Genomic DNA, 27867 nt, shown 5'->3' on the forward strand with positions numbered 1-27867 from the left:
GCATGTGGCACAGGCTGGTATGACCCTGACCTTGGTTGACATCATATCCTCACCAGGAATGCTGACGTATTACTGAATGCTGATGAATTACTGTAGCTACAACACCCTAGCTGAAAGGTTCCTAGCATGTAGTCACTGCATTGCTATGGAACAACTTGTTACCACTCCCACAACAGGTGAAAACATGCAGCACCTGTTCATCAACAACATGTAGACTATATGCCCCGGACCAGATGTGTATCCCTCACTGCTAGGATGATACCATCTACATCTCACACTGTATATACACATACCACATGCAGCACCTGCACAGAAGACCACAGTCATAATGTTATCCAGTGCAAATACCATGTATTCACATGTGGCAGGCATCAGACATGGTAACTATTGAAGGTCACAGGTACATATGTGTGTTTGGCACACACATACATCATCTGTGTCCATTGCCATTACTGGTTTAATCAATGTCATGCATTATTGTAAACAACAACCCACACACGTGGGCATTCTGTGTGACAAATACACACATGGCATGTGTGGAATTCAAAGCCATAACTAACTGTGCTATGACAGTAGTGAGAGACGCAGTAGCAGAGCATGCTATTTGCATTACTGGGAGATGTGCCCTCTTCCGCTGTACTTGTAGGGTGCTGACATCATCTCTGTGTAGAGATTGGAATATGCAGCAGCTGGTGTGTTTTACTGGTTGGCAAAAGGGTCAGTTCTCTCACACATGTAATTGCACCCTCTCCCCACCCCCACTTGCCATTTGCATGATTTAAACCCCTACCTAACTATGTTATGACACTCAAGACAGATGCATTAGCAGAGCACGCTATTAGCCTTACTGGGAGGTTTCCCTTCTCCTGCTGTACTTATAGGGTGCTGACATCATCAGTGTTTAGAAAGGGAAATGTGCATCCTGTAGTGTGTTCTCCTAGTTGCCAAAAGGGACATTTCTTTCATACAGACTTGCACACACATTAACCCCCCCTCCACACACACTGGGCATTTGCAGGATTCAAACCCCTACCTAACTATGTTATGACACTCGAGACGGACGCATTAGCAGAGCGCGCTATTCACATTACTGGGAGGTTTCTCTTCTCCTGCTGTACTTATAGGGTGCTGACATCATCAGTGTTTAGAAAGGGGAATGTGCATACTGTCGTGTGTTCTCCTAGTTGCCAAAAGGGACATTCATTCATACAGACTTGCACACACACTAACCCCCCTCCACACACACTGGGCATTTGCAAGATTCAAACCCCTACCTAACTATGTTATGACACTCAAGACGGACACATTAGCAGAGCTCGCTATTCACGTTATTGGGAGGTTTCCCTTCTCCTGCTGTACTTATAGGGTGCTGACATCATCAGTGTTTAGAAAGGGGAATGTGCATCCTGTAGTGTGTTTTCTCAGTTGCCAAAAGGGACATTTCCCTCACACAGACTTGCACACACACCAACCCCGCTCACCCACACACACACACACACTGAGCATTTGCGGGATTCAAACCCCTACCTAACTATATTATGACACTTGAGGGAGACTCATTAGCAGAGCACACTATCCGAATTACTGGACATCTGTTCTGCACCTGCAGTATTTATAGGGTGCTGACATCATTATTTCTACAGAGGTATGTATATCTAGTACTACCTGTCAGGTGGGGGATAGCATATATATGCATTTGCAGCCACCTACATCAGGGTCAGATATGCACATCACACTGGCAGGTTATGTTCTATACCATGCTTCGTAACCACAGGACCTGTAACACACAACACAACCAGTCCAGACCACCCCTCCCACATCCAGGACACACACTTTGCTTCCCTGGGAACAGTGCCAAGATATGCAGGTGTTCACATACACCATTCCAGTTGTTAACGTCAGGTACAGGCATATTGTGTGTGGGAACTACTCAGGTCTCTACAACATTACCCTACAGCCACTACAATTTGTGAGTCCATGTGCTATGGCAGAACCACTCACCACAGCCACAAAGGGGAATACATATTGCACCTGACCATCTGCAACATGGGTACTCACTGTTCCACACCAGAGGTAGACCACCATTGTTGATATCTGACCATACCCACCTTTCCCAGGACATCCATATCCCATCCCCACCCCCAGGCAAGGTTGTCACTGCAAACAAACCTTTATTTATCAAAAGCAGACTTTACACTTGTGAAGACTGGGGTGGAAGACTTCAAAGGACCCATGCTGGGGGAGTATACAGGCCACTCTGCATAATCCTTGACAATTGCATTCTATGAGCATGTGGAAGGCTTGCATTGATCATGCTATCCCAAATATACCCATGGCTGTTCCACAACAGGACACCTGTCAGGTGTACACCAGCCATATATGAGCTGTCCAACAGACAGAGTGAGCTAATACATTGCAGAGCAGTAGCCCACAGAGGGAGGACATCTCTGAACAGTACCGTCATGACACTTCAATCCCTCATAATCATCATGACACAGTGTTGACAGTGAAATTGTCCAGACAATGCAGATAAGGCTCCCCTCAGTCTGTTATTGACACCCACTTACTGTTAGAGGTCCTCAGCAACCCTCTTCAAGCACCCACCAACAACATGGATGTGGCTTAGCAAATTCAAACCCTGGGATCTCCACTGTCTCCCTGATTGACAGAGGCACAGCACACTAGCCTCACACGGTGCCTTATGTGACCTACTTTACAGTGGCACAGTAGCCTACTGTACTGGGGAGGCAGACGCCAAGCACACTCTGGCTAAGCTGTCATTCCCTAGGGCAAACAGCCTAGTGATGACCTCTACACCCATATGTTTAATTGTCAGATGCACATTATTTGTTGCTGATAGACTGTTTGCAGGTCTTTATTGCCATAGCATTCCCTGTTTGTATGAACAACTTGTGTATCTGTGGAAGATGTTTGCATATGGGAGGGATCCACTATATCACATATGTCTCTGTAGTCATTTAACTGTGTGCACTGGGCAGATTGCTGCAATGTGGTTGCTTTCTGGAATAACACGTACAAATACCAGATATGTGTGGCCAACTGCTAAACTGAGATTTGGCCTAAGTGTGTGAGCATGCCCAGTTCAGCCTTCCCATCGCATGTTATCTGACATATGTCTCATTTATCAAAGTGTGCGAGCATGACCAGTGTGAGCTTCCCATATGTTGAACACTGCAGCCCACCACATTTGTGGATGAGTGTGAACTTCAACAATATCTCTCGTTTATGGTTGTGTGTTGTGTGTCATGTTGTGTAGTTACTGTCCAACTGCTTTGTATGTGAACACAACAGGGATTATACTGTGCCTGCAGGGTTTGCAATGGGATACTTTGCATACAGTTGTCAACATCCTTTCATACTGACCTAACACTGTAGTACCGTATAGTGTACTGGTTCAGTACTTTCACTGTGGTGGACAGTATCCTGGGCTTTAGTCCTATCACTGCTTTACATTTCCATAGTGAGCACAACAGCCTGGTTAGGGGCCAGTTGTGCACATCTGACCATGTTGCATTATGTTCAGATATGAACTACTTAAACCAGGCTTGTCCAACATTGGTAGTGTATTCCACAACATAGGTGTACATTGGCAAACACTAGCGATGTGCCCTAGGCCATTTCTAATGCTAGTCGGAGAGTGTCTTTGTCCTTCGACACACATTGTAAGTGGAGTTTGCCATGACATATGTCATGGTTAGTATACTGTGCCTCCATCTACCTGTGACATAACAGTGATACCCAGGGTAAACCTACCTTCTCCCATCCACTCATCAAGATTCCTCTTGAGGAGAATCGATGAATGACTCTACAGATAACCAGTACTGGGAGTTTACTCATGAGTGGGGGTGGCTTCTGTGTTATGGATCATGCAGTACAGCTTGTCCTATGTATGTCAGTGCTGGGGTTCAGGTCTCTCATGTGCATAGCTCATTGTCATTCAGATTGTACAAGGTGCAGCATGTTCACTGATTCCAGCTTGGACATGGCTTTATACATCAGGCACAGCTTGCCTCTGGGTGGGCAGTATGGCAGTGTGTGGAGCTGCAGTTTGTTTAATCAGGCAACACATGGCATCTGCTCAAGCTCTTTGATACTCCTGGTGAGGTACTGTTGGGGACTTTACAGTTGATGGAGGTGCCTGCTGAGGTACATCCCACAGGGGCTATTGTAGTCAATTGTAACGCTGATGAAGGATGACTGCAGAGCCACAATGACCTCCCCTTATCTAGATCTGACAACCTTCATGATTAGGTGGGTATATGGTATGTTTCTGTAAACACTACAGCCACATGTTTGTCCAATGCAGGATATCTATCACCTTGTGTCCCCAGGTCTCTCATTACATGTTAAGTACGTAATGGGTTAACACCTATGTGGTAATTGGTGGGCACTTACTGTATATCCACAGGGGTTGACTATACACTTTTCTGCAATTAGCTTGCTGACATGGCTATGGCACCAGTTGTCTGTTTCTATGTGGCCCTTTTGTGGGATGCTTGTGTCAGTTGGAGGGTCAGATATGGTGGGCAGTTTGTAGTCCTCTGCAAACATGTTCAGACACAGTCCTTCCATGTTGGCCTGTACCTATGGGACATATATACCAAATGAGGGAGGTCCCAGGACCAAGCCTTGTGGGATGCCAGTTATATCTGGTTTGTAGTCTGACATGGCTGCAGCATGTCTGACCATGTCAGTTCTGTCCTTGGTCTGGTTTGCAACCCCTCTACTGACATAGGGGTTTATATTTAAGCAGGTGAGCATATCTATAATGAACACGTAGGGTATTGTATGGAAGCCTTTGCAAGGTCCAGCTACGCTGTGTGGACCACATTGCCATCATCAATGAGCTTAATGACTGTTTCAAATGAGTCAAACATGTTTAGGGGCAGGATCTGCACATAAGAAAGCCACACTGGGTAGGGTCCGGTGTCAGTAGGTCCCCAATATCTTTATGTCTGCGGTACATGCTGATCCTTTCCATAGCTGTGCAGACCAAGCTTCTCAGGATTCTGGGGTGGTAGTTTGCAGTATCCATTCAGGAAACACCTTTGTTGAGAAGGACCACTGTTGTTGTACACTGCTCTTTGGGTACATATCCTGTGGTAAGGCTGACATTGAGCAGTAGTGTGATTTGGCATTCCATTCTTCTTGGAGTCCATGTTGGACTCAGCCCAGGACACCATCTCATACCATTGTTGCTGTGTGTTTTGCTTTGTAGATGCTGGCTGTTACCTCAGCATCTGCAATGTCAGGGGGCCAGCAGTCTGCTGGGATAGATATTTTGCATTCTGGGGGGGGGTTGCACTGCACCTGTCAGGTTGTATGTTGGCAATATGTGTGTGTGTTTGGTATGTTGTTTGTAATATTTGTGTGATTCAGAGCATATCTGTGAATTCCCAACACGGTTCCTGCCATCAGTTGAGGAAGCCTTGGGATTATCCTTAGTGTCCTGTACAATTTGTATCTTCATAGGTTCATAGGTTCATACTAGGCTATCCACCCTAGGGCATTTGTAAGCCTAGCCAGAGTGTGTGTGGCTTTTGCCACCCCTTGCTATGTGAATATTATGGCCATTTATGATTTACTTTACTGTGCCTCTGTCTGGACGTGACACAGTGAAGACCCCAGTGTACATCTACGATCATCCATCCACTTGGCAAGATTCCTGTTGAAGAGTGTCAGTGAGGGGCTCTGCCTAACATGGAGTGGGATTCTGTTCCAGGGTGTGGGGAGCCTCTGGGTTATGTACATGTCCCTCCAGCACATCCTATTTCATTATGTGTTGAGGTTGACATCTCTCACTCTCACAGCTCCAATGGCTTTGAGTTTTCTGGGGTGGAGCATGTCCATTACTCCTGTGTTGGACATGGCCTTGTACAACAGACATACAATGCCTCTGTGTAGGCAGTATGTGACTGCATTCAGCTGGGGTGTCTACAGACAGGCAGCATATGACATATATTTGAGACCCTTTATCCTCTTGGTGAGGTACCTTTGAGGTCTTTCTAACTGCTGCAGGTGTCAGGTAAGGTACATCCCAAATGAGGCATTGTACTAGATTATGGGTCTGATAAGAGAACAGTATAGGGGCACAATGACCTCTAAACACATAGATGTGAATCTTTTCATGATACGGTGTCCAATATAGACAGTCTTCCTAGCCACATTGGCAATGTGAGTGTCACATTGCAGGTTACTGTCCACTTGTGTCCCTAGGTCCCTGATTACTCCTTCCATACATAATGGTTTACCACCTATGTGGTAATTTGTGAGTACCTTGTTTAGTATTTGGTGGGACATTCATACTGTCCAGTGTCTTCAGGACGGCTGGGTGGGGTTCCTGTGTGTGAGAGTGTGGTCTGTAGCATGCTACAGTCTGTACAGCAGTCTTGCCTATGGTTAGTTGCACATGGGTGGACTCCAATGCTTTGTGCATTGTCAGTTACCTGGAAGTATGGGTGTCTGTGCTGAATATGGATACTCACCCTCCTTTTATGTTTTGGTCCGGGTTTTGGGGAAGTAACACATGATATGTGGTATAACCTGGTAGTGCTGGTGTGCTGTCAGGAGGCTTGCAGCAGGTTTCTGTCACTGCACAGACATCGATGTTCTCCATACTGGGGAGGGCCTCGGGAGCATGCATATTGAGGTTTACATCTGGCATTGGTCAGCATTACCCTTATGTTTCTTTCCACTTATGTTTTCTAGGGTGGTGGGTTAGTCTTTTCAGCCTTGCCTACTTAAAGGCTCTATGGAGGTGGCAGAAGCCTTATCCAATATCCAGATGCCCAGGGGTAACAGGTGCAAGCCATCCCTGGAACAGCAGCGTGGCTTGTCAAGCATGACATCCCAAGCAGACAGACATTGGATCCCCTTGGAATGACACCAGTAATTGTGCCACTTGTTAAAGCTGATCATTCTGTTTGTACTGTGACATCATTCTTGGTGAGGGTAGGATGCTGCAAATGGTCAGTGTCATACCGGCCTGGACTATATAATCGGAGAGCTCATCTATGTCTCTTTTCATGTAGTCCAGGGAGGTACATCTCAGGTCATTCACACCAGCATGGCCTGTGACTGTTTGGCACACCAGCTTTGTGTACTATGTGTTGCATGTGCTATGTTTGGAGGTTGTTTGATTGGGTGTCTGCTTTGGAGGCCTCTGTTGGTGTGGTGTGTTTGTAATTCGGGCCTCTGGGAATGTTTTTCTGTGTTTATGTCTTTGGTTTGCAGTTGTGATAGGTCTATGTGGGACTGGGTTTGTGGTGTGTGTGGTTACCTTCTCCTCCTGACTAGTTTTGGAAGTACTGAGTTGAGGGAGCTCAGCCTCCAGTTTGGATAAATGGTTGCATCTCTCACATATATTTGTATTTCTTGGGGGGAGTTGAGGGTTGTCTGTGTACTTGGGGCAGGTGTAACATTGCCTCAAGATTCACAGATTCAACTTGTTGTAGCTGGCCTTAGTGGATTGTATGTGTGGACATATTGTATTGCCATACTACTGATCAGTGATTACTTCCATTTTTATGTTTGCTCTATCATGTAGTAGCTTCCTCATTCTCTTGCATGGTTTGGTTATGGCTGGAGTCCACCATGCCAGATGCCTGCATGTATGGCATTGTGTCTTGTTTTAATTTAGGATTGCATAATCCAAGCATTCCTGGCAGTGTTCATGGAATGCCTGTATAACAGGTTCTGAGGTGTGGCCCATATTTTGCACCTGCACAGGGCCTTTAATGGATTCCACATCAGTTTGGAGGAGTGCAACTTTTGCTTTACACATGTTTTTCACTGTGGTTTTCTGGCCAGGGACTGTGGTCAGGATGTGTATATCCAGTGTGATTACTCTATGGTCTGGTCTTACCAGTGAGGGATACACTTCTCATCTTGCCATCCAGTACCCATGTTGCTGATTATCACATTCAGTATGCTTACCCCTCTTGTGGGAGTGGTACGTTGTTCCTGGGCATTTGGTTTATGGATTCTATGAACTTTTGTCCTACAGTGTTGGAGCTAGTATAATGCTCCCAGTCTATGTCTGGGTATTTTCAGCCACTCAATATAATGTGGTTTGGAGGACTTGATATATTCATGTATTCCAACATAGGCCAGGTGCAGTTCCTGGTGTTGGGACGGTAGTCAGTAGCAGGCTATAAACTGTGAGGCTGTTTTAGCCACTGTTACTTGACCATGGCTAGTCCATGCTGCTTCTTGTTGTGGGACCAACATGGGGGTGCGGTTATCCTTGACAATTATTGCTAGTCACCCTCCTTTTGTAGCTTGTTCCATGTTTTGAGGCTGTACAGCACAGTATGAGGTGTAACCTGGTAGTGTTAGGGTGCTGTTGTGAGCCTTGACCCAGTTTTCTGTTACAGCACAGATATCAACATTCTCCATACTGGGTGAGTTTAGACTGCATGCATCTTGCTGTTTAGACTTCTGGCATTGGGTAGCATTACATCTAGGTTCTTATCCCTTGTGATACCTATGGAGGTGGGTTTGTGTTTTGAGCCTTACCTATTCAGGGCACGCTGTGGGTAACAACAGCCTTTGCCAGTATCCATACAGCCTGCACTGATAGGTGCACGCCAGTCCTAGCAGGTGGAGCATCATGTCATGCTCAGCATGACATCCCAGGCTGGCACACATTGGATCCCCTTTGACTAACTGCAATACTTCAGCCAATTATTGCAATTGATCATCTCATTGTCATATTGTGGCATTATGCTTGGTGAGGGTAGGATATTAGTCAGGGTCCTCAAGTGTGCATATACTACATGGTGTTACATTTCTTAACACATGGCATTCATGCCTCAGGTGGTGCTGCAGGGCTGCCTCTGTCGGATGCACATACTACACTCCCTGTACATGTTTGAGAGCAGGTTATGTCATTTTAGGCATCCCTGTTATTATATGAGTGAGTCAGAGAGGGGTATCATTCCCAGGGTTCCTACTGAGCCAGTGTATGTGCTATGCATTGCCCCTTTGCCAAGGCCAGGGCATACTGGACACACCTCCTTCTGCCTACTGGGGCAGGCTCAGGTTGTTCCTCCTCTGAGTCACGCTCTGCCTGTGATGGCCTTGGCAATGGTGGGGGGCTGTTTGGCCCGGCCCTATGATGGTCCTTGCTGCAGCTGTTTTCGCAAGATCATATTATGTAGCATAGCACATACCATGGCAATTTGGGTACATGTAGTTGGTGAGTACTGCAAGGCTCCACCAGATGTGTCCAGACACCGGAACAATGACTTGAGCAGCCCAAACACATGCTCTATTACATTACGTGTTTGTGCGTGTGCCTCATTATGGCGTTCCTGTTCAGGTGTGTGTGGGTTTCTGATGGGTGTCATCAGCCACGGCTCCAGTGCATAACCTGCATCTCCCACTAGGTGTCCATGTGGGATGACCCCATTGGCAAATGTCTGGTACAGCTGCGTCAAATGCCAGATATGCACAAACACTAAAAGATATCTGCTAAATAAAGCAATGCAGTCTCACAATGAAAATAGACTTCGCATTAAAACTTCTCTGCCCTTGAAACTCACATTCATTGAAACAGCATTGAAACCCACATTTTGCCAGTGGCAGATAAAGATCAACTTTGGACTGTCTTCAAATCATAGGCCCCTTGCACATGAAACATACACGTGCTCTTTGATACAGCTTCCTGAATGCATTAAATTATATTCCTTGGAAAATACAGTACAGTTGTTAGAGAGTGTTTTAAATTTATTGTTTTGAACATTTTTCCAGTAAACAATGAAACAACATGCATGCACCAATAATGACAAAACTGCCCAATTCAGAACATTTCCATCATAAAAGTCTACTCAAACGTCTACAGTTCACCAGTATCAGTAAATATGCACAATCTCTGAAAAAGTAAAAGTCATCTAAATAATTCCACATTAAAGAGATCTGTAACTAATGAAGAAGTTGCTGCTAGCAAACAACTTTATATTTCATTGTGTCATCTACAAATAAAGTGCATGTTTCTCTTGAGGAATAAATTGCTAGTAATATTGCAATAGGGAATGGATGGCAAACTGATAACACGTTCATAGTTACTACGTATATTGGCCAAAAAGGACTGCAGCATCCACCCCTTTACAACACAGTACAGTATCAGCAATGCATCTACCTACTGTGGGAGAAGAACTCACAGCCTTCTACATCAAAAACAAGCACACTACCTGTTGTGCTATTAACAATGCAAGTAGACTCAGCATAAGCAGCACTAAACTTTTGTTCCCCTGTAGCTCTCAGCTCCTTGTAAAATCTACTCAACACTCAGCTGTATCTCTGAACTTTGCAGCACAAGAAATCTGGAAAAAAACAAAATTTATTGGGAGGGCAAAAGCCACAAAACCAGGGACACATTTTAAACATTGCTTGTATAATGTTGGAAAGTTGCTAGAATAAAATGCTGTGTTACCACCATATATTTCAATGCCAAGTCTTGAACCCAGGACCCTGTGCAAAAACAGTCAGAGCAACATACCACTATGCCAAATCAGCTGTTTTGTGAAAGAGAGGAAAACTGAAACTTAAATGGCTACCATTTAGTGAATTCAGTTCTTACCACAATTATCAATCTCAGCACAAAACACCTGAACAACGCCAATAATGGGGGAATACAGCCTCCAAACATATTCAGTGAATTCAGTTCTCACCATAGTTCTCAATCTCTTAGCAAAAAACCACCTGGACAAAGCCAGTAATAGGGGAATACAGCCCCCAAACATATTCAGTTCTCACCATAGCTCTCAACCTTAGCATAAAAAACCTGGACAAAGCTAATAAATAAGGGCAAATTTCAAATATCCATCTTATAAACTTTAAAAATTGCTAGAATAAAAGTTTTTTGTTACTCTAACAGAGCTAAAATGTGGAACACCCTCCCTTCATCTTTAAGATCCAACCACATACACACATCCTTCAAACTCACACTTAAGGAACACCTTTCTAAATCCTGGATATGCTTCTGCTCAACCTGAAGATGATACCCCAATCCATACCATGACACCTCCTCCTCCCTGCTCTGCTGCTCTTAACTATATCTGCCTCAACCATATTCCCTTATTCTACTTGTCTCCTCTTCTGCTTCTACTCACCCTCCCTTCTTCTCTAAAACAACAATTTGGACTACTTTATGTCTTCCCATTTTCTACCCTAATACAAAATATGGTCCCTGTAAGGGATTTGGTAAGTTCTTTAATCAAATCCCTCATCGACGATCAAAGGGCAAAAGTCACTGAAGCATAGACACACTTCCCAAATTTGTCCATGCTCTAGACTCCCTGTTAAGGGGGTGGACAGAGGAACTTTGTTCCACTAGTTCTTTCTTTGTGGCTGCTGCCATGACCATGGTATCAATGGGTACTCTCTTGTTACAATGCTCTCCATTCTTTGGTGGTGTCAGGATCCATCTGGTCTGTTGGGGATCAGCTCGATGTTGTCAGGCTCCTTTCATGCTAGTAGAGAGAGCAAATCAATGAGCTTGTCGGTGGGTGAAGTTACCCTGGAGGTAATTGGGCCAGCTCAAAATGCCTCCAGGAATACTGACTCCTCTTGGGAAGGGTTGTCAAAAGACCAACCACCCCTTTGCTTTTGGAGTTCTAGGAGTTCTCCAAATGAGACATCATTGGGTAGTGATCTTGGGGACCCTTGCCCCTCATCAAAGTTGGTATCTTCTGAGAGAGACACTTGTGGAGAGTCTCAGTACTTCCTCTTGCACTTTTTCTTCCTGGGAACTTCTTTGGCAGGATGCTCCCGAGAAGCATCAGAAAAAAGTAGTATATATCCTGGTGACTCTGGCTGTCCCACCGGCACGATTGGTTGAGGCTGTAGACTGGGGTTGGGTAGACAGAGGCAAAGACAGAAGAGAAGTGTGAACTCTGGGAACAGAAAAAGCTCTCTTCACTACTTCAAAAGGAGAAAGACCTGAAAAGAGGGAGACTGATGGCTCCAAAAGGACATGCTTATGGCCAATGGGGTCCATCCACCCTGAGGGTAGACAACTCAAACAGGGAGTCGGAGCCCAGCTATCTGAAGCTCTGAGGGGCAGAGACAGCTCCAACAGCTTTGGAGTTGACTCCAATACCCCAGATCCAGCTCCGTTGCTACTGCTCTGAGTCACCTGGCTCAGAACTGCTTGGTGCCAGTCCACTCAGAAACACCACTGCAGTCGAAGATATCAGAATCTTTGGATACAATGTGAATGAGTCTGGAATCTTTGGATCTGATGGCTCTGACACCAATGGGTGGATCATAGAAGGAGCCAATAAATGGTGGGGCAGTACTAATAATGGTCTCTGGACCTGATGGGGTCAGAGCCAGAAAAAAAAAAACATTTGAATCTGTGTCAAGAGGCACTTCATCATCCTGTCCACATCAGCTTTTGTCAGACTTCTGGAAGAACATGTGATGATGCTGCCGATGATGGTCTGGAATGGTGATGTTTTGGAGACCGCTCCAAGAAGGGGGAAGTTGTCCGAGAGGAGACTGAATCTGGGACCAACTGTGGAGATCAGATCCTAGGTGATTTTTCAGGTCCAGACTAAGTATCCAAAGGAGTGGGATCCAAAAGTTTAGAAAGTTTGCAAGGAGGTTCAGAATCCAGAGCTGAAGACTTAGTTGGCTCCAGGGAATGCTTTCTTGAATCTTTTTAGGCTATCTGCCGGGGCATATTACAGCCCCAGCCCATAGTTTTGTAACCCGCACCCTTTAGTGTATGGGAACTACCCCATTATTTTGCTGTGCCTCTGTCGAGCAGTGACACTGAGGTAACCCCTGGGGTATATCTGCGATGAACAAGGCCAGTGCTCTGCTCTCTCCCTCATATATACGGATTTTGTTCCACAGCATACGGAGTCTTTGGGTGATGAATCTATCCCTCGTCCTATTATAGCTGTGTCGAGGGTTTAAGTCTAAGTCGCTTGTGGGCTCTGGCCGGATTATCTTTTTTTTGAGGTGAAGCATATTCGTCAGAGCATAAGACAGATGTTTGAGACCCTTTTATCAGATGTCTTGGGGGTTTGAGCCTCAGATAATGTTGATGAAGATTTGGAGGGGAGCAAACCTTTTAGTATTCATTTATTTTTCCTGTTGATCAAAGCTCTAGGGTTAAAGGCCTTGCAAATATCACAGTTAGTCAAGATGTGCTAGGCCTAAACAATACACACATTTAGAATGCGCATCTGATAATGGTATTTTATGGCCATAGTCCGTATATTTTTTAAAACCCAAAGGCTTCTCAAACATGTTTTAACACTATGCACAATGGAGGAAAGATATTAATCAAAGATTTTTGTAAATAATTAAAAAGGAAAAAGGGAGGAAGTGCTATAATTATACAAATTTACAAAGAGAAAAAAAGTTTTTAAAGAAATAAAGATAAATCGTTATAATAAATAATCTCAACTCACAAGAAAAGAAGATGCTATACTCAAAAGTAGAAAGTGACCACATCTGTATGCTAAGGGGGCAAATGAGATCTGAGGTAGGTCAGATCATTAGGGCATAAAGGTTGAGGGGAAGAGCTTGAATTTCAGTGTTCCATGAGCTGGAAAATGTGGCTGAGTTGGATCAGAGGGTTGTAATCAAGCCGAACAGCTGAGGAATAAATGAAAATTAAATTAAAATGACCAAAATATTTCTAGATAATATGATAATGTCAGGGTGTAATATGCACTGAGATTTACTAATGATTAGATTATGTATTTGGTTAACCAAGGTCAAATCCCTGGGTATGAGCATATCCCAATATAGCTAACACCCTAGTATTGATTACCCTTCTATATGCTTCATAATTTATTATAATTAAAATGTAATAGCAAAAAAGTCACAAAGATCTGCAAACACACACACACACACACACACACATATATATATATATATATATATATATATATATATAGAGAGAGAGAGAGAGACACACAAAATTAAAGTTATGTACTTAATAATGACAGCTCTGTGGGAGTGGAGCCAAACTCTGAAACCTCTAAGACTAATGCTGCAGGCATTAAGATTACTTAACACTCAAACATTTCCCAGGCTGCTGCACACCTCTCTTCTGTCCTACAATGCACCATACTAGCTCCTTTCTTCAGATCTGAGGCAGCTGTGCAAAGGCTAAACAAAATCAAGGAGCAAGGGCCATTACATCAAGACAGAGGATGTAGGGATGGGTCATTACTGAGGGTGGCCTCACATGACGTTAAGTCCCTAACTTTCATATCTGAAAGCAGTAGAGTCCTCCTCGGCAACCTTTAAGACAGTGTTACCAGCTCCTCGAGATGGGAGATCCTAGGCCAGAATATGGTACAATGCAGTGGCTCCAAAAGATACGCTGGACATGGAGGCCAAATCCACATTATAGTGCTCTGTGAAGCTGTTCAAGGTGGAACAAGTAGTAGCTATACAGATAACATCCACTGAGGCATTCCAGAAGGCAGATAAGGATACTACAGATATGGGAGACTGAGCCTTAGTGGGACCAGACAACTAATTGTCATGAAAGGTTTAGCAGAAATAGATGCAAATGGAAAGCATAACTTTGGAACTTTCTCACCCATAGACCTGGCATTAGAGAGAAGAAAAAAAAACTGTTGAATGATTCTTGATAGACCTGATCCTGTCAAAATGCAACTGCCTATGAACATCAAGACAGTGTCGTATATATTTCCTAAGAATGGTGTACTTAGAAAAGACAGGCACATGGAGGCAATACTCTGAAGCAACCTCCATAGAAGAGTTAGTTCAAAGACAAAGGCAGTAACTATAGAAGGCCAGATAACGGGTGCCACAGTATAGCTTATAAATGCACATGACTGGCACCCTTAAGATGCAATGGTCTGGATATACAGTCTTATGATCTGCACTGGGACTGACTGGCCTTAAAAGCATATAGCAAATGTGCACTACTGCCTCTAGTCCTGATAAGCACCTGCCACATGAATAAGCTTTATGCCAAACTCCAGAGTAGCGCTGTAATCACTGGCGTCCCATGACTAGCTCTCCACCCACTATTTTCCAATGCAATCTTACTCACAGTAGCTGAAACTTAAAATAATTTTGCAAAGCACACATACACAGTATTTCCCAGGGGGGGTGCTAACAATACCTTTCTCCAATTACAGTAAATTGCTACCACTGGCTAGACAGGCCTAAGACATGAATAATATAACTGCTGCTCACTTTTATAATAAGCTATCCACTGTACAACTGTTTGGTAGCTATAAGTTTAAGCAGTCACTCTTTGTAGGATAGATACCAAGTCAGCAAGATCAGACTCATTTGTACAACACTTTACTTACATAATCAGCAAACAAATATATCCAAAATGAAATTATAAGGCAAAAAATGTAAACGGAAATATATTTAGAAAAACACAATCTACTGAAACTTTTGGACTCATTACCAATCGCTAACTACAGCATCTAATGTACTGCATCTGTCTCTGATTTTTAAAAGGATTTAGAGGTTCTAAGAAACTCGTAGGCAATTAATTCTATACATGAGCTGTCAGTATAAACATCTTCTATGCACACTTTAGAAAGCAAAGTCTAACTGCTGCTGCTCAACAGTTGCTCTTTGAACTTAGAAAGTCCCAAGAGCTGTATCTGCTGTTTGATTTTGATTGGAAGACTTCTGTTTGTACAGTCACTTAACTCCTGTGGAAGCTTCAGTCCAAATAATCCTTGCAAATGTAAGAAGCAGTTTCAGATTCTACGTCTTGCTGCATCTCTACTCAAAAAAGATAGATACATATTCTTATGCAGCTTTTTACACTTTATACATTTCACACATTGCAGGATTTACTGCAAGCAAGAACAAAGGTTTAACACAGTGTTTACATTTTGTTTTGAAAAAAACAATTACATTTAACTTAAAACAGCTTTTCTACATTTCACATTTTATTACATTACTAAAGGACACAACCTGTTACACTTCCCCATCATAAACTCAAATAAGCTATCTTGAGACCACCAAGAAATAAAATCTGAGGGGTTGAAACTGCATTTCATGTTACACTGCCCAGTCCACTGTCTTGAGACACTCTGCATTTGTAACATTAGCTTCACTCTATTATTGAACTATTATATTGAAAACTGCAGTCTCAAACTTTATCTAAGTATATAATGTTGCCTACTCACTCAGAAACCTCCTTGTCTAATACTCTTAAGCTCTGTCAGACGGAATCTGACAGATGTGACTGTTTTAAAGCCCTTTTCATGATCCATTGATTGACTTCCAATGAAAGTTTAGAATTGTTTGACAACTGTGGCTCAGATTTAGGCTTGCTGCTACCAGTCACATCATACAGTTATTTTCTTTTCACTGAAGCCCATTAAATTTGGACCGCTGTGGCTTAGATATAAATTTGCTACCAATACCAAGCTCTTTCCCTAAAGTTGCCATATTATCAATCTCATTTGGAGGTATGGGCAATGGCCACCCCAACCCTGTCGCATTCCTCATGTTAGTTTTGATGCTCGGCTGCTTGCAATCACATTTTCACAAGAAACCTCATCATCAAAGTAATTTCCTATTAAAACATCTGCAAATATACCATCAGACACTGCACCTGCTTTTCTTCCCAGTCCAAGTGAACTCCTGCCACTGGAAGCCCTCCCATGGCCCTAACAGCAGTGTACTGTCGAGGCAAGTAAGGAACATCCTTTATAACTGTAGGTTTGATAGTTATGTCTGATCACTTCCAAGATGGCTACACACTCATGAGCAACTTAACTTCAGCTCTCCCAGTGTAAGAAAATAATGAGATTAACAACAGCCAGTGATATTAACCTGAGTAAAATTCAGTTACTAGCTAATAAGTACACTGTCTGGATGCCAACAAAGAAGAATTTTAGAAAACCTGAATGAAAATAAACTAGAAAAAGCACCGTCTATGAAGAATCTTGCAACTGTTCAGCAAAAAGCAGTTCAAGCTCCAGGCTTTGGTACAAGAGATGGCTTCCAGTAATTTAGAGGAACCATTGAATGAGTGCATCAGCTCAAGGTCTGTTGGGGGACTGATAGGCATATTCCCCATTCCCCATTTCATGTCATTAATGTTTGGAAGGACATTACAGGGAAAAAAGTTACTGGAAGTAAAACAATGTTTGTTGTTGACAGTATTTGTGTAGAAAATGTTATGATATAAATTGCATGTTATATAGTAAAGTATTTTTAGTGATTGTCAGTGATAGATCCTAAAGTAAACATGTATTTTTTCTCTTTTTTTAGTTTTAAGAAATGTAGGCATTACAATGTAAAAAAGAAAAAGTCTGGATAAAAGAACTTAGTTTATAATCTTGGACTGTTCGGGTGGGGGTGTGGTGACTGATTATAATATGTGTAGAACTGAAATGTTTTCTTTTACTTTTGCATAGATGAATGTCTGAATGAATGCGCTTGGCTTAATCTAATGACATTTTTTTTTTGTGAATGCGAGTTTTAAAAAATGAGAGACTACCCTGCAAGAGTTTTCTTTAAGCAAATACATATTCAGTGCCAGCTGAGAAATCTGGAGAAGAGTGCAGCTCTACATTTAGATCTTATGTTTTCATGGAAACAAGCCGACTAAAGGAGAAGGCAGTAAATCGAGAAGTCTAGACATTGTTTAGTGAGACTAGAGAAATGTAAAATTAAAAGGTACAAGGGCAAGCAGTTCAATAAAAAAGTTTGAAATTACTGGAAATGAATAGGAAATAACAGCTTTTCTGATAACTAAATGAGTGTATAAATCAATTTTAAAGGTAGCCAGTGCACTTTTTTTTTAAGGCTAAAAGTTAGTTTTCTGAACCCATACAAGTTGCTTTCACATCTGAGAGGAGAATAAAGATAAGACAAGGACAGCAATTAGTGTTAAGTAGGAGCACAGGCTGTAACATGTATGCTAGCAAGGATAATCTAAATTTAGGTTAGTTAATGCCTGTATGCACAGCTGTTAATTTGGGGTAATTGTTCCTGTAAGAGGGTTAAACTCTATTACCTGATGATGTGCATAGTTTTGTGTATAGGTTATGGGGGTGTTCTGGGGCATGCTTGTTTTTGTTTGAGGGGTTTCATTAAAACAAAAAATCATAAAATGTGTCATAGATTCAAATGGAAATTACAAGAAACTGCATGAAAGATCAACCTGCCAAACATTAGTGGGTACATGTAACACAAAAGCTGAAAATAGATTTTTAAAAAGCTGTAATATATAATAGGTGGAACATTTTCAAAATTAAATGGCCTCACAGGTATAGACAAAAAGGAAAGAGTATTAAATTACATTAAGAAATGCAGGATGCAAATAGCAATGCTACAGGAGACACATGGAAAGAAATGAGCATGTGAATTTAATAAAGAAAGAAATGATTTCAGGAGTGATATTCAGCAGAGTATTAGGGACAAAGGAAAAGAGGAGTACTTATACCAGTTCCTAGAGGAGCTCCAATAGTGATAGAAGAGGAAAAACATACTAATGGTAAATTTGTAGTAGTAATAGGCTACTGGCATGGTTGGAGGATTACACTGGCATATATTTATATTTCAACTAAAACTGATATTATGGAGCTTAAGAAATTTTTTGGTGAAATAATCAGCTTTCAGCAGGGAATATTACTTATAGGTGGGGACTGGAACTTGATCATCAACAGTGAGAATATATATGGGGGACCTAGAAGAGAAAATATACCAAAACAGGTAAGTTTATGAAAATATTTAGAATGGAAAACAAATTCAATAGTAGGAACTCAGAGAATTTACATATTTTTCCATAATACAATAACTGAGGTAGACTACACAGAAATTATACTTTAGGAACATGTGCATTAACACACATCCAATAACTATTTCAGATTCTGTGACAGTAGCAACTAAGATAAAAATGCAGGGTAATGAAATGCAGTTGTGACACTGATGCTTCCCCACCTACCTGTTAAAAAGATGAGAATTTAATGAATGGGTTGTGGAATTTATTTGAGAGTGATTAGGGAAGACAGAAATTTCTTCAGAAGTTATAGCTAAAGAGTTGGATAAAATGAAAGTGGAGTTTAAAATATAGGGTAGAAATAAAAGGAAAACATATAGCTAAGAATTATTTAGAAAGCCTGACAAAAGTTAAAGTATTAACGGAGATCTCTCAGAACAAGAAGAGGTGCAAATGCACAGTGCTAAAGAGAAAATAAGGGAGCATTTGGATAATATGCACGACTTTAGAAAGATTACTGTTGAGCAACTGGTTTTGATTATAAATCCAAAGCACAAAAACTCTTAACACTGTGACTTCGGCAACAGAAAGTAGAAAGGGTTGTTGCTAAACTTAAGGAGCCTATAAAAAGAAAAATAACCAGACATCCTATAGAGGCATGGAGATAGTTTAGAAATTTTATGAAAATCTGTATAAAGCAGAGTAATGTAGACATCATGGCAAAGCACAAATGGAAATATTTATGGAAGACTTGAATATAGGTTCATAGGATGATACTAGGCTATTGGCCCGGAGGACCTTATAAGCCTAGCCAAAAATTTTGCCCATGTTCCCACAAAGTCAGCACGTTTTTCCCCTGTCCAGCAGGGACACAGGTGGGATCAGATCCCAGGGATGTATTTTCTGTTTCCCATCCAGGTTCATCTTAGAGGGCTAGAGGTACTCTGGTTGACATGGAGAAGTCTACCCCATAGATGGGGAGTCTTTGGGACAGAAATCTATCCCGCCAAGTTCCGTCACAAACAAGATTGAGGCTTTGCGTGTGGGTTGCATGAGTGGAGTTTGACTTATGGATATGCAGCAACTCCAGCAAGGCTGGGTCTGAGATGGCATTGTACACCAGACACAGGTCACGCCAGAGTAGTGGGACAGGGCTTTTACTCTCTCTCTCTCTATAGGATAGGTGTTTTGAGACCCTGGATTTTCCTGATCAGGAACCTCTGTGGTCTCTACAGCTGCTGCATGTGCTTGACAAGGTACATGCTGAAGGGGGCATTGTACTCAGTAATGGGTCTAATAAGGGAGGAGTACAGAGATGTTATATCCTCCTTGTTCCTGGATGAAATACCCTTACTTATGAAGTGGGCCATGTAGAAAGTTTTCCATACAATGGAGGCAACATGGTTGTCAAAGTCAGGTTGCTAGTGCATGTTTAGTACATTATTAGTGTGATAATTAGTGGGGACTCCATTTTCCCCAAAGGGAATAATGATGCATTTCTTGGCATGCATTAGTTTGGGTAAGGTCCTCTTGGAGGATGTTCACATCACTAGGGGAATTTAAGACAACGCCCACCTTGCAGTCATCTGCAAACTTGGTCAGCCACAGACCACTGGGTTTTGGCTTACACCTCAGAAAAGTATATCCCAAACAGTTGGGGCCCCAAGACCTATCCTTGAGGTACACCAATCAATACAAGTCTACTACTAGAGGTGGCTTTCCCCCTATTTTGACTGAATGGGTTCTAGCAGTTGTCCAGTTACCTATCCATCTGGTAACATACAGGTTGATGCCTAGCTGGGAGAGTTTATCTATTATGCCCAAGTGGGGAATAGTGTCAAAGGCTTTAGCTAGGTCAAGGTAGATGGTGTGCAGTCTTCTCTTTATCCATGGCTTTGGATGACTGAAGTCGACCAAGGTTAACAGGCATGATCTCCCTTTGACAAAACCAAACTGTGTGGGGTCAAGCATTTGGAGATTGCCAATGTCCTTATAAAGTCCACAATAATGTGTTCCATGGTCTTGCAGATCAGGCTAGTTAAGCTGATTGGCCTATAATTGCCAGGGTCAGTGGACACCACCTTTGTGTAGAGGGATCACAGTGGCTGTCCTCCATTTGGCTGGGATGAAGACGGTGCTCAGGCTTTGGTTAAATAGTGATTAATGGAGCTGACAAGCTCATGTAGAATACAGCCAGGAATGTTGTCGGGTCCCATGGAGACTGTATGTTTTGCCTTTGAGAGGGCATTAAACACCTGTCCCCTGGTGATGAGGAGAGGGGGGTAGGTGCTGGGATGTCCTGGTTTACTGATTTGGGGGGGGGGGGGGGACTGGGTGAAATTTTCATTGAACCTGACTGCCAACAGGTTGGCTATATCTACGGCATTTGTGTATGTGGTGTTACTGACCACCAATTCAGAGGAGATTTGGGTGTCACCTTTCAGAATGTGGATGTATGTGAAGACGACCTTGTGATTGTCTTTAGTAGATGCAGCCAATTTGGACTCAAAGTTACCCTTAGAGGATTTCTGTTAGAACTATTAGGTGAGCAAAATGACATTTTTGAGATGTGGTATAGGATCTGAATTGTCTAGTAGTAAGCCCTTGTTACATTTAATTATTTTGGCTGACAAAAAAGCAATTACTAGAAAATGGAACTGAAAAGTCTAAACCAATTGTATTTGAATTAACAGAGAAAAAAAGATCTTTAGAAAAGGGGAGGAGTAAAGTACATAGAAAACTGGAATTAGTGGGAAAAATACATGCAGAACAAAACAATCTTTTGGAGGAGGAGTAAGGTTTACAGTAAGACAGGAATTATGCAACATGGTTTGTTTTCTTTTATATAAATGTATGTCTTAAGTTATAATTCAGTAAAGATGCTAAAAATAGTTTGATCTCCCTTTGTAATGACATAGTTCTGCTAAACAGGCTATGGTACTGGCCTTTGCGATGAAACAAGAGCATTTCCAGTTTCACAACAACCCATGTCACTACCTCTTAACTTCCTCATGTCTCTTTCATCCCCAGTCCTATCTTTATGGACATCATAATGGTACTTACCTACTTGGATTACACAGGAAATGGTTACCCACAAGGGCTAGGGACAGACTGTGACCAAGGGCTTCCCTCTACACTTGGAAGCTGCTGTGATGGTTTTCCTTACATACATGTACAGAGCTAGGCAGTTATGCCACGATAGCTAGATGGAGATCATCCTAGTTATTCAAATTTGTTAACCAGATTCTCATATCCTCAAGTCAAGATACTGACTGGCTGAACTTTTATCTTAAGGCCTCCCAACACTTCAATAGTAGTAACTTGACATTGAGTTCTCTGCTTATTTATATATTTATGGGGGGAAAAAATCATTGGCAACGTTCTGTTCTCCTATATTCTCTTAAGTATTTTTCAGACATGTTTAAAACATTTTTTAAAATTTATTACAATAGTTCAAACATCTTACTTTAAGCATATTTAAAAATTTCACCCATTCTGCCTGGTCAGTTTGTTGCTGATTAAACATCATTGTTCAAAGGCTCATTGCATCTCCAGCTGTAACCTTTTTAGTTCAAACTACAAAATGAGATCAACTGGGAAAATATTGGGTGATGCTTTTATTGGATGCTCCCCATCTACAGCCTCTTCCAAGCAGTCTCCAGGTCCAGTGAACAGAACTTCAATTACATACAAGAGGGCTATTAACTCACCTTTGTTCATCTCAGTATTTGCGAGTCCTTCTGATCTCCAATCTTTAATCAGCTGTATTACTGCAATTTTGGTCTATACTTCAGAACTCATTTGCATGTTTAACTACTCTGCCTAAATAGTAATAAGTAACGTGTAATAACTACTACCATATAACTGAATGGTCCCTACATGAATACCATGAATACACAACTTTTGGTGGAAAAAAAATAAATACTTTGCAAACTATATAAAACATGCTAGTATCTGGGTGAGTAAATATCACTTCATCTACACTGCTGCAAACCAATATGTCAGGGTACAGCTTGTAAATCCTTACCAATGACTCAACTATCTGATGGTCAGAGATAATGGTCTCAGCCAACTTACCATAACAGTTGAATTATGTAAGGGGTAATGCACCTTAAACTGTCTCAGCTAATGACCATCACCTGCCACACCCAAATAAACTTCATAATTCTAGTCTGAGCAGTTTCAACCATAATGAACACTATCCCAAGCTTGGGGGGGGAGTAAGGGAAGAAACTTCCCAAAGAAAGACTGTTGAAGTCCAACCGAATGCAACACAACAGATATCTCCATAGGCAGAATTAGTGGATCTTATATTCCAAGAAGTCTGGTACCTAGGACCACTGGACTTAAAAGGTCCAATGAATAACTCACACGTGATAATGAGCCAAGACAATCACTGGAATGCACAGCACCTTGAAGTTGAAGAGCTAACACAGTAGAAGAGTTTAGAATACAGCTGCTTTGAACAAAAACTCTGTCCATGGGAAGTCTGGTCTTGCAAGTGCAGATGCCCAACTCATAGCCTATGGAAACTAACAGCTGCGATGGCTACATTTAGATAAGATATTTAAAAATCACTTCTATGCAATTTGCTCCTTCTCTTTTCTAAAAATCCCTCTTCCAGTTATTTTATAATATTCAATACCTCAAATACAGTTGGTGTAAGCTTTGACTTACATTTTCTAGTAACTGCCTTTCTGACAACCAACAGAATTAAACTTGATATTACTATGCCTAGGCAATTCAGATACTGTATCCCACTTCACAAGAATCACTGCCTTACATCCATTTGCTCACCCAATATTTTTGATACAAAAAAGTATCCAAGTCTGCCAACTTATTACACTCCTAAAACAAATCTTCCAGTTACTTCTTACTTTTCCATCACACCTCCAATATTTGCTATATACCCAAGAAACATTTCTTTTAACTGTGCTTGGTGTATAAAATACTTATGCAAACACTTCCAAAGATAACCTTGTGGACTTTTAGTCTTGAAGGCACACATTTGTCTTCCCATGGTTTTCTTGCCAGTAAATTCCAGCCAACTCTTGTTTATTTTCTGTACCTCTATCAATCTCCTCTATTCTCATACTGGGTTAGTTCTTAGAATACTTTATATTACGTTCTGCATGGTCATTCTCCTTAAGGATCTGAATCCAAAATCACACTCACTATTTGAGCCACCTCCTTGCTTAATCATCCCTTTCCACTTTGAACTATAACCTTCTGCTTGTGTTACATATATGAACCTTAACTGTATAGCTCCAAAATCTCTCCAAATCAGGTACACCTAAAGCACCTCATTCTATTGAAAGGAAAAACTTATCCCACTCGACTCTTGCCTTCTCTCCCACTTGACTCTTGCCTTCTCTCCTAGCTCAATTCCTTCAATTCTTATCTTCTTGAGTTTAAGTATGCCTGACACATGCACAAGACTAAAAGAATTACAAACATCCCCACTCCTAAAGTTCAACTCATCATTTCTCCATAAATATTGGTACTGCTGAACCAATGGTTAGTCAAATTATCTTACTTCAATTTACAAACCAAGCAGCCTTGAAACCATATAAAAAAATGTTCTCTGGATGTCTCAAAATATCTGCAAATAGCCAACTTTTTCTTGATTACCATACCAATAATTGTATTGAGTCCCTTACTTCCAATGCCAATGGATCTAAATACAAAGCAAAGGGAAAAGATGACACCCATGCCTGGTTCCCTCTGCTGAAACAGCAGAGAGGAACCCTCCCTCTAATTCTTACCTCCATCCTTTATATCTAACCTCATTGTGTTGGAGAATACTAATGCTTCCAATGCCCTACTCAACGTTCCAGCTTATTCAGTCAAATGCTTTCTCTGTATCAAGACTCACCAACAGCAGAGGTATTTACAATCTGCTTCCCTCTGAATCATCATTGCTCTATTAATGCTGTGCACCCTCCACAAAACCACAATGATCATTTCTAGCATATTTGCCATTCCTTTTAACTAGCATAAACAAAGTCAAATTAGAAGTTCATGAAAAATTCCTGATAAGATTCTACTTTTTCTTGAAATAAAGGCTTTTTAGCATGGGTCTACAAGGCACCCTAAAACACAATCTTGTGTGATCTAGCAGGATTTCTGTATGTCTACCTGAAACTCCAAATGGGTTAGGAGGGAATGAAAAAAGTTATGTACTTACCATAATGTTCCTATGTTGTCAATTTTCATTTTTCCTCAACTGTTACTAAAGCTCATGGCCACCAAAATGAGCTCTTCTCTTACCCACAATGCACCAACACCTAACATACCTCAGAAACTGTTTGCTGTCTTGCATAAAGTAGAATCAACTTTGACAGAAAGGTCATATCTGGAGCCCAGTACCAAGGGCAGTGGAGTCCTTAACGTCTTATTTTGATAAGAGCTGGCGAGTGTGAAGTTGAGGGAGTGTGAAACTAGACAACACAGATTAACATTAAAGTATATAACCTCTACCTGAGGCTGTCAATTTTCATTCTATCCTCAAATGTTACATGTCCCCATCCCCAGATACACAAAATCCCAGGTGGACTAAGGATATTTCTGAGCATAGCTGAGCCCAAAGCTACTCTTCCCCTTGAGACCAGATCCAATTTGTAATGAGTAATAACGGTATGACCAATGCCATCCATGGAAGCTCTAAAGAGAAATACTGAAGTAGCAGCCATGGACTTAGACAAATGAGCTCTTGCAGGTCTTGGTAAAGATAGATCTAATTTGCTGTAAATTAATATGCAATCAGCCATATGGTTAAAGTCACCTCTGCAACCAATATGCCCAAATTGGTCTCATTTATTTTGTTTTATGCAAGTAAATCATAATTTGTCTGTGAAGATCTAAAATGCAACATACATTCACCTTTGCAAACTTCTGAAAGAAAACTGGCAAACTGATTAATTCTGACCTTGGGAAGGAACAATGCATTTGTACATAAAGTGACTATCCTTATGAAAGATCAGAGGTTTACAAAATGCTTTAAGTTCTAAAATTCTTCTAGCACAGGTAATGGCCACTAGAAAGTCAGAACCTCATCACATTTTGTTGAAGGTTCAAAGGGGGAATGAGTCAAAGCTTGCAGTACCAAGTTTAAATTCCTTGGTGGGGTAGGTTTTTATATGGGATTCTCAGTATTCTCAGTAGGAGTGTGCCACTCAAAAATGCTTTACAAAGTTTAGCCAAATCCAGGAAGAATTCTCAAATCCAACAAGAAAATTAGAGATTGCTGCTAACTGAACTTTAATCAGAGTTACTAGTCCCCTCATGAAAGATCATTGCCAAAAAAAAAATCAAGTACACATTGTACAGGAGCTGAGAAGGGGTGAATGTATTTTTGCTGAGCCCAGGAAACAAGTTTGAGACAGGGGAAAACAGCACTGGTTGTCTGGCTATTAAAGGAATTTGAGAAACCACACTGTCAGCCTGAGGTTTGAGATGGCCAGGTGAATCATGCCAGTCAGGTGAGACAGAAGTTTTGGAATCAGATCCAGAATCCATGGTGGGTAAATTAAATGAGACCAAAGAAAGGGGAACCAAATTTGTCAAGGCTGATAAGGAGCAATAAAGAGGACTTTGCTCTTCAACCGGTACCCTTCTGTAGGAATTTGGGATAAACATAAGGAGACAGCAGGCCAATCGTAGAGTAGAGTGCCCCTTGGTGAATGGATGCTGCACTTGCTCAGGGGAGATGCAAAGAGACTGCAGCAAGGCTTACCCCACTGACTAAAAAACTCACTTCGACAGACCACTTGTGAGGAAGAATGGATCTGCACAATCTATCTGCTATCACCTCCCCAGTGTGGGCATTGCTATTAGAAAGTGTTTGAATGAGGACCACCCATTGCCACACAGTGCTTCTCAACACAAGGAGTAGGATGTGGTTCCTCCTTGCTTGATGTACCCAACAACTGATATTTAACCAACTGTCCATAAAGGGAGAGCATCTTGGAAGGCCAGCAACACTAAGAGCACTGCTCTCATCTCTAAAGCACTGATATGCAAATTAGCCTCTTCAGGGCACCATGTGCCTTGGGCTATTTTCCCCAGGAACTGCCCCCACCTACCCAATCTGGGAAATAACCAAATCCTCTGGTGAAGTGCTAGAGGTCCAACCACCTCTGTTTAAGGATAAAGAAAGTCTCTAAATGACACCTTCCAGAGGTGATCATGGGGACCCTTCTCTCTCCAAATCAGTATCCTCTGTGACTGACTATTGAGGTCCATGTGCCGCCTTTTGCACTTTCAAGTAACTTCCTTGGTGGGATGATGCAATTTCTTCTGACCCTTCATTGGAATACCCTGTTGATCTGGAGGCCTTGGGCTGGCTGTTCCTGTGGCATAGAATAAAGTGGCCCCATGTGCAGAGACATTTGGTAACTGGGTTTTACCTGAAGAGGGTCCATCCTGTCAGAACAGAAAAACTTCACAGCCTCAAAAGCAGAAGAGCCTGGAGAGAAAGAGAAGCTCCAAGACAGACTTCTGGATCATTGCCTTATGCCCTGCAATCAATACCAAAGGTGGAAGCCAGAGCCATACTATCCAATGCCAAAGCTCAGAGGGGCAGAGCACTCTGAAAACCTGAGTAGACTCGCTCTACAGACCTAAGGAAGCAACTTCAGTTCCGATTGTCATTCAGATCCAAAATCAGAGCCAGTGCTCAGAGAAGTCTTTCAATCAAAAGATAATCATAAAGGGATCTTCAGATCCGAGCCAGCCTGACCAAGAATGTTTGGATCCAGGGACTAATTGGTGGGATAAGCAAGATGAATAGGCTCTCTGTCCCAAGGGGGTAGGAGCCAGGAGAATACTCATCTGAATCTGTGCTGAGATAAACTTCATCCTGCCATCTTCCTCAGACTCCTGAGAGAATGAGATGATGCAAGGGATGGTGACCTTGAACAGCATCTCTCTAAGAACAGAGAGGAAACCCTAGAAGGAACTGGATCCAACCTTGGAAGAATGTTTGGATCAGAATTTGACTCAAGGGACCAAAGCAGATTTTGGGCAACTCCAATGAAGATGTGGAAGATGGCCTTGGAGACTTGGCCAAGGTCTCCTTAACTTTTGTTTTGGGGGACTGAGCCCCAGAGATGGCCTTTCCATCATGGAAGCACTTTCAGTAA

The sequence above is a fragment of the Protopterus annectens genome, chromosome 7.part1 (assembly GCF_019279795.1).
Source record: "Protopterus annectens isolate FY-2018-M chromosome 7.part1, PAN1.0, whole genome shotgun sequence".
Lineage (NCBI taxonomy): Eukaryota > Metazoa > Chordata > Ceratodontiformes > Protopteridae > Protopterus > Protopterus annectens.